The sequence below is a fragment of the Phyllobates terribilis genome, unplaced genomic scaffold (assembly GCF_046119375.1).
Source record: "Phyllobates terribilis strain yellow unplaced genomic scaffold, ASM4611937v1 Scaffold_7__3_contigs__length_470593459, whole genome shotgun sequence".
In the NCBI taxonomy this organism is placed as follows: Eukaryota; Metazoa; Chordata; class Amphibia; order Anura; family Dendrobatidae; genus Phyllobates; species Phyllobates terribilis.
Window position 1 is genome coordinate 390,856,569 of NW_027362767.1, and position 13,338 is coordinate 390,869,906.

A 13,338-nucleotide genomic window follows, 5' to 3' on the forward strand; every position below is an offset into this window, starting at 1 on the left:
AGTATGGACACCCGGCCGCCCCCTGGTGGCTGGGGACCGAGTGTGGACACCCGGCCGCCGGGCGGCTGGGGCTCAGTATGGATTCCAGGCCGCCATGATGTGGTGGCCAGATTCTACCTCCACATGCCTAAAAGGCCCAATTTCAAGTGCAAGCAAGCTAGCAGTATGGTATTGCAGCCTGGGGGTGGGTGGGTGGGTGGTTGACTGCATATTTGTGCTTGCATTGCAAGGAATGGGGGAGGTACAATTGAACAGTGCCCTGGGACAAGAACTTGCACGGGGATAGTTGCAAGTCTGCAACTTCTGATGAGGCAAGGATGACTTCTGATGGGCACACTTTTAGGCAGTGACCTGGGTGTCAGAGATGCTTTCAGGGGTATTCCCCATGCTGTTCCCATGTCTTTTCAGCACTGTATGCATGTGTCACACAGCACATGGCCAGATAAGATTGTAAAATGTTAAAATGACATTTCCCGGTGAATGCATTTGTCACGGTTGAAAGCAATACAAAAGTGCAAAAACGCATAAAAAATGCTACTTGTTATCATAGCCCTAGGAGTGGAGGAGTATTTTTTGGGGGAGTTATTTATTTTACCTTATACACAAGTCTTTACTCTGGAAAGGAACTTCCTTAACATATTTCACAGGAAAGCAGCTTCAGTTTCGTTTTTGAACGTTTTATTGTGAACCTTTAAAAGTGGCTTAATACCTCTGACCACGTTTTTGACAGCAGTGACCTGGGGGTCAGAAATGCTTCCTGGGGCGATCCCCATGCTGTCCCCATGTCATTTGCGCACTGTCACTATCGTTTTGGGCACTTGTTAGGCTTTTAAAGACTGCTGGGGGTGCCGCCGCAAAAATGCTTGGTTCTCCCATAGACTAACATTGGGCTCGTTGCTCGGGTCGAGCACCCGAGTATCACGGTGAGCTCGGCCCGAGCTTCGAACACCCGAGCATTTTAGTGCTCGCTCAACATTAATCATATCCTAAAATGGACACTGTAAATTAGGTTGTCTGAGGGAATTAAGTATCCACAGTATTGCTTTGCTGTGAAATCTGTAGTTCCATTAAAGAGCAATAGGTGTCAGCATGTCTCTTTGTAACTTAGATTAATAGATAAGAATTTAGAATTATAATGAAACTTCTTCAGTTATATTGAACCTATGGCTTATGTTCTATAAATAAGGAAAATGATAAGGGATGTTGCTTGTAGAATCCTCTCAAGTGGGGTTGAGGGAAAATCTGCTCCCTTCACATTAATTGTTGCGAAGGAAGGGGGTATGAGGGAGTAAAGGAGCCTCAAGATGGCGGATTTGGCGCCTTTTCCCTTAATGGCATCTGCTTCCAGCCACAGCCGTGTCGTCCCACTCCACAAATCTGCCGGGACCCACAGAAGCCAGCCAGAGGTGAGGCAGGGCTCATATAAACTTCACTTCCCAGCATTCCCTGAGCGCCGGAGGCGAGGGGGTGCGGGGAGGGAGAGCCACGGTGGGAAGCCAGGAGCAGCATTCTGGATCGGGGCCGGAACAGGGGATGTCTGGAGACATGTGGGGTCCTTCATACCGGGGGGGTTCCCCGCACTCCGATACTCCTCACCTCTTTTATCTCGGGTGCAGTCTCCTCCCAGGGTCTCTCAGGGGCTTCATGATGACCGCCACTCAATACGCTACCAGGCCTCCATCAAGTATCCACAGGAAGGGGCAATATAGTAACTCCAGTAAGGAGTATTTGGCTTATGGTGGCTTCTCAGGCACAAGTGTGCGTTAGTGGGAGATGATATTTAAACTAAAAAATGTGTAAAATTATGCTTTTTAAAGGTCTAGGAGCAGGAGCTGCAAAAGCACACGTCCTGTCTGCATTCAGCCTAGGCTACACCCTCCATCTTTGCAGAATTTTTGTCCACAATTTGATTTGTGGTGAATAAATTTACATGAATTTCAATACTGGAAAGCTTGTAATTGCTCATAAAATTCATGTGGGGTGGGGATAGAGATAGAGAGACAGAGGACCTGCTGACAATAAGATCTTACACTTTACAATAGCGAAAGAGAGGGAGGTTTCCACTGACCATAAGAGCTTATACTCTAGAGGAGAGAAAAAGGACCTTCTGATCATAAGAGCTTACACTCTACAAGCGATATAGAGGACCTGATGACCATAAGAGCTTGCACTCTATAGGAGAAAGAGAGGACCCCACTGATCATACGAGCTTACACTCTACAAGAGAGAGAGATGACCTGATGATTATATAAGAGCTTACACTTTACAGGAGAGAAAGAAAAACTGCTGACCATAAGAGCTTACACTCTAGAGGAGAGAAAGAGGACCTGCTGACCATAAGAGCTTACACTCTACAGGAGAGAGAGAGAGGACCCCACTGACCATAAGAGCTTACACTCTACAGGAGAGCGAGAACTCCATTGATCATATAAGATTACACTCTACATGAGATAGAAAGAAGACCCGCTGACCATAAGAGCTTACAGTCTATAAGGGAGACAGCGAGGACACTGCTGATCATAAGAGCTTACACTCTATATGAGAGAGAGAAAGAGAGGACCTGCTGACCATAAGAGCTTATACTCTATAAAAGAGAGAGGATCCCACTGACGATAAGAGCTTACACTCTACAGGAGATAGAGAGGACCTGCCGGAGCGGTGAGCAAGGCAGAGCAGGGGGGACAGGGCTCTGTTCACACGGAACAGACAGGAAGGGAAAGGCAGAACCAGATACCCACAGGGTACTTGCAGTGAAGTAGCGAGTGGACCACAAACTCACAAACGGAAGTACAGTGACAATGAGCTGGAGTTAGGTACGAGTTCAGACTCTGCAGAAAAAGGGAAGGTACGGACATAGAGAAAAACAGGAAAACAGGCTAGGAGAGTATACAGACAAGAACAGACACAGCAGCAAGATACAGGAGCAGGTCTAGGTATGCGGCCCCTAGAAGGCGGAACGAACAGGCTAGGAGCGTGTTCAGACAGGAACAGGCAAGATACAGGAATGGGTCTAGGTATGCAGCCCCTAGAAGGCGGAAGGAACAGGCTAGGAGCGTGTTCAGACAGGACAGACAAGATACAGGAGCGGCTCTAGGGATGCGGCCCCTAGAAGGTGGAAGGAACAGGCTAGGAGCGTGTTCAGACAGGCCTGGAAATACAGCCTCCAGGAAAGACAGGCAAGCAAACACAGAAAGGGACCTGGCACATTCAGAGTGAAAGAGCACACTGAATGAAACACAATGCTCAGGCAGGGTTTCTTGGGAGGAGCTGGGTTAAATACCAGGTGACAGACAGCAATAGGCTGAGGACGCACAAGGGGTGTGCCTGCAGCAGGTACAAAAAGCAGGAAGTGATCGGGCGCCGCCCTTAAGCAGCAGAAACAGAGGCAAGCAGACAGCATGGAGGGAAGTCAGGCTAGCAGACTGGACTGGAGATCAAGTGCGCGCTCTTGCACAGTGGGAGATGGACCACTATGCAAGGACGCCGCCAGGTATGTTACATCTGTCAACCCGATCAGCGATGTGCCGGACTCGAGCGCCAAGTAGGCAGCACACTGTTCGACGATCCCTGTCTTTGTGACAGATTGCCCTATCTGTTCCCCTAATAATTGAGTCCCCCACTACCAGCACCTGCCTGGCCTGCCCTACTCTCCTATTTCCCTGGAGCTGACACTCCTCCGGCTTTCAGGGGACATGCCTTGCTGCAGTAGTGCTACCCCTGTACCGTCACTCCCCTCATCTGCCAACTTTGCAAACTTATTGGGGTGTGCCAGATCAGGACTAGCCTCCCTGGCACTCTTCCCTCTACCCCCCCTTCTAACTGTCACCCAACTAGCGGCCTCACTGTCCTGCAGCTCCCGACTACCACCCTCCCCCTCATCTACCCCAGTGAGCTGCTGCTCAGTGAACAGCAGACTCATTTCCATGTTGTCAATGGATCTCAGTGTTGCCAGCTGCTCATTTAGATCCAGTATCTGGGCTTCCAAACGCACAACGTGCACACATTTCGCGCAGCAGTAAGCAACCTCGACCGGCTGTTCAAGGAATACATACATGTGTCAAGATGTACACTGGATAGCATTGTCAATAATGGAGCTCATTTCCTAATGAGGATTGCAATATACAGAATGTTAAGTAAAAATAAAAGTAAAGAATTAATGAAATACAGTCAGCAATTCAGTCCAAAGTCCTCCCTTCCAAACTCCCTGAATCCAAGTCACTGAAAAACAAGTCACACACTTACTTTCATTCGCACTTACGCTCCGGACACACGCAGCTCGTTCACACTCGCAAACTAAGAGATTTAAAGAGTTTTTTTTTTCCCCTTTTCCAGCAATGCACCCTTCACCTCAATGCACTTCCAAAGGATTGGATGCCCAACCAGCTTCCCCTTATAAACCCTTAATTATGACCCCTTCCCCTTAATTAACCCCTTGTGAGTAAAGCTACACCTCAGGATTTTAGTGCAATGTAGTTAACTCTTAAATACACAGGTAGTAAACTAAGAACTAAAACTGTAGTGAGAAAATAGATTCTAAAAAGCCCAATAAATCTAAACAGGTAGAAAAGCACTCAGCAGGTCACAATGCAGCACTCACCGCAATTCACACAGGTATTTTCTGCAGGATTCCCAATAACTTTTCACTGAGAAACAAGTCACACACTTACTTTCGTTCGCACTTACTCATCGGATACACGCAGCTCGTTCACACTCGCAAACTAAGAGATTTAAAGAGGTTTTTTTTTTTCCTTTTCCAGCAATGCACCCTTCACCTCAATGTACTTACAAAGGACGTAGAAGTGGATATTCTGGTTATGGTGCATGCAGAGGAAGGGGCCGTGGCCAAGGTGAAAATGTGCCACAATCAACAGCCACATCTTCTCGCTCCTACTTCTTGACCAAATTACTAGGGAAGCACAGAACAACACCAGTATTACGAACTGATCAGTGTGAACAGGTTATTAATTGGATAGCAGATAATACTTCCAGTTACCTGGGCACCACCACCTCTGGCCTGTCTTCCACACGGTCGACTCTTAGTAGCCGTGAGTCTCGATCGCATACTCCTCGTCACCCTGATGCTCCTTCCTCCCACCATGCCGAGTATCGCCAGACAGCAACTGATCCCACTCTTGAACACTCTGAAGAGCTGTTCACTGGTCCATTTCCAGATTTGTGCCCTTCGCCTGCTCCGCTTGAAGTGGTGGAAGAGGAGATCCCATGTAGCGATGCCCAAATATTTGAACAGCCATGGCCACAGGAAGTCGATGCTGGCAATTTGTCACAAGAGGTGGACGATGACGAGACACAATTGCCAGGAAGTGAGGAGGAGGATCATGGTGCGCAAGTGGAAGAGGAGGAGGTGGTGGATGATCTAGTAACTGACCCAAAGTGGCAGGAGGACATGCAGAGCGAGGCCAGTAGCACACAGGGGGAGGGAGGCAGAGTACCCCAACAGGCAGGAAGAATCAGTGTGGTGGCCGCAGACAGAAGGCGGGCAACCGTTCCCCGTAACACCAACACGAGGGACGTTGCCAGTACAAGCGGTAGGTCTTCCAGAGCCTGGAATTTTTTTAAAGACTCTGCTGATAACCCCAAAAAGGCCATTTGTACCACCTGCCATTCCAGCATCAGCAGGGGTGACAAAACTACCAGCCTGACCACCACCAGCATGATCAGGCACATGGCAGCAAAACACCAGACTTTGTGGGGCGAACCCCAGGGTCCACGAACAGTGTCACCGGGTGTCACCACTGATTCTTCCACTGTTGTGCGTGCAATAGAACCCCCTGTTGTGTGTGCAAAGCAATCCCCTGTCCATACTACATGCAAAGATGCCCCCTCCTCTCAATCTTCACTTGTTAGGCAGTTTCTCAAGAAACAGCATCAACGTCCACGTCCCACCGCAGTGTTCAATTGTCCATATCCCAGACTTTTGAACAAAAGCGGAAATTTGCAGCTAACGCCCCACAGGCCACAGTCCTAAATTTGCACATTTCACGACTGCTTGCATTGGAAATGCTGCCTTTTAGGCTGGTGGAGACGGAATCCATCCGCAACCTTATGGCGGTGGCCGTCCCTCGGTATTCGGTCCCCAGCCGACACTATTTTGCCCGGTGTGCCATCCCCGCACTACACAAGCACATGTCCCAAAACATCTGCCGTGCCCTCAACAATGCAGTTACTGGGAGAGTCCACCTGACAACGGACACGTGGACAAGTTCTTGTGGCCAGGGACGGTACATCTCCCTGACGGCACACTGGGTAAACAAAGTGGAAGCCGGGACCCAGGCGAACCTTAGGACAGAACACATCCTCCCCACACCGAGGATTGCGGGCCCTATGTCAGTCAGAGTTGCCACCACAGAGTACAGCTCCTGCGCATCATCTTCCTCCTCCTCCTCATGTTCAGCATCCATCTCAGATATCACCACATCAGTTACAAGCTGGAAGCACTGCAGTACTGCCTCCGCCAAGCGGCAACAGGCTGTGCTGAACCTTCTAAGCTTAGGTGAGAAACCTCACACTGCTTGTGAGTTGTGGACAGCTGTGAAAGAGCAGGCAGATCTGTGGCTGAGACCGCTGAACCTACATCCAGGCATGGTCATGTGTGACAATGGCCGTAACCTGGTGGCGGCTCTGAGGCGAGGAGTGATTACACACGTACCATGCCTGGCTCATGTGCTTAACCTCGTGGTTCAGCGGTTTCTTAAATTGTACCCCGAGTTGCCAGATCTGCTCGTCAAAGTACGCCGCCTGTCAGCTCATTTTCACAAGTCGGCTACAGCTTCCGCCACCCTTGCTGTGTTGCAGCAGTGTTTGCAGCTTCAGTCACACCGACTGGTGTGTGATGTCCCCACATGTTGGAACTCTACCCTCCACATGTTGCAAAGGATTTGTCAGCAGAAGAGAGCAGTTGTGGAGTACCAGCTTCAACATGGCCGTCGATATTCAGGTCAGACTCCACACATAAGACCTCAGGAGTGGACCTGGATGAATGACATCTGTACCATCTTGACAAACTTTGAGGAGTCCACCCAGATGGTGAGTGGCGATGATGCCATCATTGGCGTCAGCATTCCACTTGTCAGTCTTTTGCAACTCTCTCTGCAGAGAATTAAAGAGGAGGAATTGCAGCCAGAGTATGATGAGATGGATCAAGAAGATATAGTGGTCGATTATACACAGCCCAGCCTCATCTCATCCCAACGTGCATTGGGGGACAATGAGGGAGAGGAGGAGGAGGAGGAAGAACAGGAGCTTGTATCATGCGCTGTAGACGATAGTACTTTTACAACTGTCATAGCGTCGGTTCAGCGTGGGTGGCCTGAGGACAGGGGGGGGTGGGGAGGAGGAGGAGGAGAGCATGGTCAGTCCTCATATTGGTGAGAACACGGAAGTCTTGCCCGTTACCAGTCTGGCACGCATGGCTGACTTTATGTTACGCTGCCTTAACCATGACCCTCGCGTTGTCAAAATGTTGGGTGACAGTTATTATTGGTTGGTGACACTTATAGATCCCACCTACAAGGAAAACTTTCACTCTCTTATTCCTGAGGTGGAGACGTCAACAAAAATGGGGCAGTACCAGAAGGCCCTTGCTGCAGAACTGTTAAAAAAGTTCCATCTGAACATGCTAGTGGCAGAGGTCACATTTTGTTGACCAACCAAGGTGTACAAGCGAGAGAGAGGCAACTCCAATCCAGTAGAGGCAGGGGAACACTGTCAACATTCTAGGACAGTTTTATGAGACCCTCCCAGCTTACAGGCCCTGAGGCGTGGGGTACTCTCACAAGGATTGGAAAGTTTCAAAAGATGGTGAGGGAGTACCTTTCCGACCGTACCAGCATCCTCCGTAATTCCTCTGTGCCTTTTAATTATTGGTTATCCAAGCTGGACACTTGGAATGAACTCGCTCTGTACGCTTTGGAGGTCCTGGCCTGCCCTGCAGCTAGCGTGTTATTGGAGCGTGTTTTTAGTGCCGCTGGGGGAATTATAACTGATAAGCGCACTCGCCTGTCAACTGACAATGCTGACAAGCTGACCTTTATCAAAATGAACAAGGGCTGGATTGGGCCAGACTTCTCATCACCACCAAATGACAGCAGAGTAACATAAAGTTAAATCCACTGTGTTATTTCGGGAGGTGTATTCACATGCTCCGCTTCACACCCACACATGGGTATACGCTTCCTCATTTCGTCTGTTTTATGTTCTTCTCCTTATCCTCAGCCTCCACCAACACTATACCACAAGGGTGACTGTCCTCCGTGTTGCCATTATTGAAAGTTCCTCCATCCTTATTTTTGTCAGCTTTTGTTTGGAAGGCATAAGCAAAGACTGTGGGAGACCCACTCCCCAATAATGGGAATAATATATTTAAGATGCTGTACTGTATGGCTCTTGTAAGGGGCATTAGAAGCATCTTGTTAAGCTACTGCGACCTCCACCACTTTTCCGAGGGGCATTAAAAGCATCTTGTTAAACCACTCTGAACTCCACGTCTCTTCCAAGCGGCATTAAAATCGTCTTGTTAAACCACTCTGAACTCCACGTCTCTTCCAAGGGGAATTAAAAGCATCTTGTTAAGCTACTGTGACCTCCACGTCTCTTCCAAGGGGCTTTAAAACCGTCTTGTTAAACCACTCTGAACTCCACGTCTCTTCCAAGGGGCATTAAAAGCGTCTTGTTAAGCTACTGCAACCTCCACCACTTTTCCGAGGGGCATTAAAAGCATCTTGTTAAGCTACTGGGACCTCCACCGCTTTTCCGAGGGGCATTAAAAGCATCTTGTTAAGCTACTGGGACCTCCACAACTTTTCCGAGGGGCATTAAAACCGGCTTGTTAAGCTACTGGGACCTCCACCACTTTTCCGAGGGGAATTAAAAGAGTCTTGTTAAACCACTCTGAACTCCACAACTCTTCCAAGGGGCATTAAAATGTTGTTTTTAATTAACTCTAACCTCCACGACTCTTCGAACGGGCATTGCATTTCCTCCTAATTTTTGGCAGCTTTTGCTTGGAAGGCATAAGCAAAGACTATGGGAGATCCACTCCCCAATAATGGGAATAATGTTTGTAATATGCTGTTCTGCATGGCTCTTGTAAGGGGCATTGCAAGTTCCCTCATCCAAATTTTTGGCAGCTTTTGCTTGGAAGGCATAAGCAAAGACTATGGGAGACACACTCCCCAATAATGGGAATAATGTTTGTAATATGCTGTACTACATGGCTCTTGTAAGGGGCATTGCAAGTTCCTCCATCCTAATTTTTGGCAGCTTTTGCTTGGAAGGCATAAGCAAATACTATGGGAGACCCACTTCCCAATAATGGGAATAATGTTTGTAACATGCTGTACTGCATGGCTCTTGTAAGGGGCATTGCAAGTTCCTCCGTCCTAATTTTTGGCATCTTTTGCTTGGAAGGCATAAACAAAGACTATGGGAGACCCACTTCCCAATAATGGGAATAATGTTTTTAAGATGCTGTACTGTATGGCTCTTGTAAGGGGCATTAAAACCGTCTTGTTAAGCTACTGAGACCTCCACCACTTTTCCAAGGGGCATTAAAACCATCTTGTTAAGCTACTGTGACCTCCAAGTCTCTTCAAAGGGGCATTAAAAGGGTCTTCTTAAGCCACTTTGAACTCCACAGCTCTACCAAGGGGCATTGAAATGTTGTTTTTAATTAACTCTAACCTCCACGACTCTTCCAACGGGCATTGCATTTCCTCCTAATTTTAGTCAGCTTTTGCTTTTCAATGCAAAGGTGAAAACTAAGGGAGACCCACTCCCCAATAATGGGTTGAAGGATTTTAGTACGCTGTAATCCACGTCTGTTTCAAGGGGCATTGCAGTTCCACATAATTTTTGGAAAGCCTTCCATTCACTGCTTAGGCCAACAGTGTACAGGAGACTCAGTTGCTATAAATGGAAAAAACAGTTTAGTTAAGGTCATCTGACCTCAATGTCACTTCCAAGGGGCATTGGAGTGCGTCAAAATTTTTGGTAGGCATTGCTTTCACTATGCCCTATAACTGTGTAGCCGAACCGCTCCTTTTGTTACAGAAACATATCCTACAAGACATCTGTGGTTGACTGGCCTGATATTGATGTGAATGGTCCCTGTTCCTCCTGCTCTTTCTCCTTTGCCACTGCCTCATCCATCATTTATCACCTGAAGCTTTGTTTAATGGGAATCATAGAACTGGGATAGTAGCAGGAAAACATCCAGCAATCCTCGGAGGAGGTATGATATGCGCCAAAACACTGACCACCTCAGGCCTAGCCGCTACTACATACATGCGCTTGCATTCCAAGAAAACAAAGCAGATGCCAACGTCTATCATCATCATCATGCTCCTCACCTTGGCACTCTCAACTCCCCTGATGGAGAAGCCAGGGCCCACCGGAGGAGTCAGGTTCTCTGGTGAGCTTGTCCAATGCTGCCCTAAAGCAGGCCAGGCTAAGAAAAGTGTGTGGGGGGAAGCTCCAAGGAGAAATAAGGGCGGCTGGGGACCGTTTATGGACACCCGGCTGCCCCCAGGCGGCTGGGGACCGTGTGTTGACACCCGGCCGCGGGGCGGCTGGGAACTGAGTATGGACACCCGGCCGCCCCCTGGTGGCTGGGGACCGAGTGTGGACACCCGGCCGCCGGGCGGCTGGGGCTCAGTATGGATTCCAGGCCGCCATGATGTGGTGGCCAGATTCTACCTCCACATGCCTAAAAGGCCCAATTTCAAGTGCAAGCAAGCTAGCAGTATGGTATTGCAGCCTGGGGGTGGGTGGGTGGGTGGTTGACTGCATATTTGTGCTTGCATTGCAAGGAATGGGGGAGGTACAATTGAACAGTGCCCTGGGACAAGAACTTGCACGGGGATAGTTGCAAGTCTGCAACTTCTGATGAGGCAAGGATGACTTCTGATGGGCACACTTTTAGGCAGTGACCTGGGTGTCAGAGATGCTTTCAGGGGTATTCCCCATGCTGTTCCCATGTCTTTTCAGCACTGTATGCATGTGTCACACAGCACATGGCCAGATAAGATTGTAAAATGTTAAAATGACATTTCCCGGTGAATGCATTTGTCACGGTTGAAAGCAATACAAAAGTGCAAAAACGCATAAAAAATGCTACTTGTTATCATAGCCCTAGGAGTGGAGGAGTATTTTTTGGGGGAGTTATTTATTTTACCTTATACACAAGTCTTTACTCTGGAAAGGAACTTCCTTAACATATTTCACAGGAAAGCAGCTTCAGTTTCGTTTTTGAACGTTTTATTGTGAACCTTTAAAAGTGGCTTAATACCTCTGACCACGTTTTTGACAGCAGTGACCTGGGGGTCAGAAATGCTTCCTGGGGCGATCCCCATGCTGTCCCCATGTCATTTGCGCACTGTCACTATCGTTTTGGGCACTTGTTAGGCTTTTAAAGACTGCTGGGGGTGCCGCCGCAAAAATGCTTGGTTCTCCCATAGACTAACATTGGGCTCGTTGCTCGGGTCGAGCACCCGAGTATCACGGTGAGCTCGGCCCGAGCTTCGAGCACCCGAGCATTTTAGTGCTCGCTCAACATTAATCATATCCTAAAATGGACACTGTAAATTAGGTTGTCTGAGGGAATTAAGTATCCACAGTATTGCTTTGCTGTGAAATCTGTAGTTCCATTAAAGAGCAATAGGTGTCAGCATGTCTCTTTGTAACTTAGATTAATAGATAAGAATTTAGAATTATAATGAAACTTCTTCAGTTATATTGAACCTATGGCTTATGTTCTATAAATAAGGAAAATGATAAGGGATGTTGCTTGTAGAATCCTCTCAAGTGGGGTTGAGGGAAAATCTGCTCCCTTCACATTAATTGTTGCGAAGGAAGGGGGTATGAGGGAGTAAAGGAGCCTCAAGATGGCGGATTTGGCGCCTTTTCCCTTAATGGCATCTGCTTCCAGCCACAGCCGTGTCGTCCCACTCCACAAATCTGCCGGGACCCACAGAAGCCAGCCAGAGGTGAGGCAGGGCTCATATAAACTTCACTTCCCAGCATTCCCTGAGCGCCGGAGGCGAGGGGGTGCGGGGAGGGAGAGCCACGGTGGGAAGCCAGGAGCAGCATTCTGGATCGGGGCCGGAACAGGGGATGTCTGGAGACATGTGGGGTCCTTCATACCGGGGGGGTTCCCCGCACTCCGATACTCCTCACCTCTTTTATCTCGGGTGCAGTCTCCTCCCAGGGTCTCTCAGGGGCTTCATGATGACCGCCACTCAATACGCTACCAGGCCTCCATCAAGTATCCACAGGAAGGGGCAATATAGTAACTCCAGTAAGGAGTATTTGGCTTATGGTGGCTTCTCAGGCACAAGTGTGCGTTAGTGGGAGATGATATTTAAACTAAAAAATGTGTAAAATTATGCTTTTTAAAGGTCTAGGAGCAGGAGCTGCAAAAGCACACGTCCTGTCTGCATTCAGCCTAGGCTACACCCTCCATCTTTGCAGAATTTTTGTCCACAATTTGATTTGTGGTGAATAAATTTACATGAATTTCAATACTGGAAAGCTTGTAATTGCTCATAAAATTCATGTGGGGTGGGGATAGAGATAGAGAGACAGAGGACCTGCTGACAATAAGATCTTACACTTTACAATAGCGAAAGAGAGGGAGGTTTCCACTGACCATAAGAGCTTATACTCTAGAGGAGAGAAAAAGGACCTTCTGATCATAAGAGCTTACACTCTACAAGCGATATAGAGGACCTGATGACCATAAGAGCTTGCACTCTATAGGAGAAAGAGAGGACCCCACTGATCATACGAGCTTACACTCTACAAGAGAGAGAGATGACCTGATGATTATATAAGAGCTTACACTTTACAGGAGAGAAAGAAAAACTGCTGACCATAAGAGCTTACACTCTAGAGGAGAGAAAGAGGACCTGCTGACCATAAGAGCTTACACTCTACAGGAGAGAGAGAGAGGACCCCACTGACCATAAGAGCTTACACTCTACAGGAGAGCGAGAACTCCATTGATCATATAAGATTACACTCTACATGAGATAGAAAGAAGACCCGCTGACCATAAGAGCTTACAGTCTATAAGGGAGACAGCGAGGACACTGCTGATCATAAGAGCTTACACTCTATATGAGAGAGAGAAAGAGAGGACCTGCTGACCATAAGAGCTTATACTCTATAAAAGAGAGAGGATCCCACTGACGATAAGAGCTTACACTCTACAGGAGATAGAGAGGACCTGCTGACCATAAGAACTTATGTGGCACCCCAGGGGTCTGGTTGCCACAGTAATAGAAATATTATGTCTGAGAGCAAGTGGGAGGTTTCTCTGGT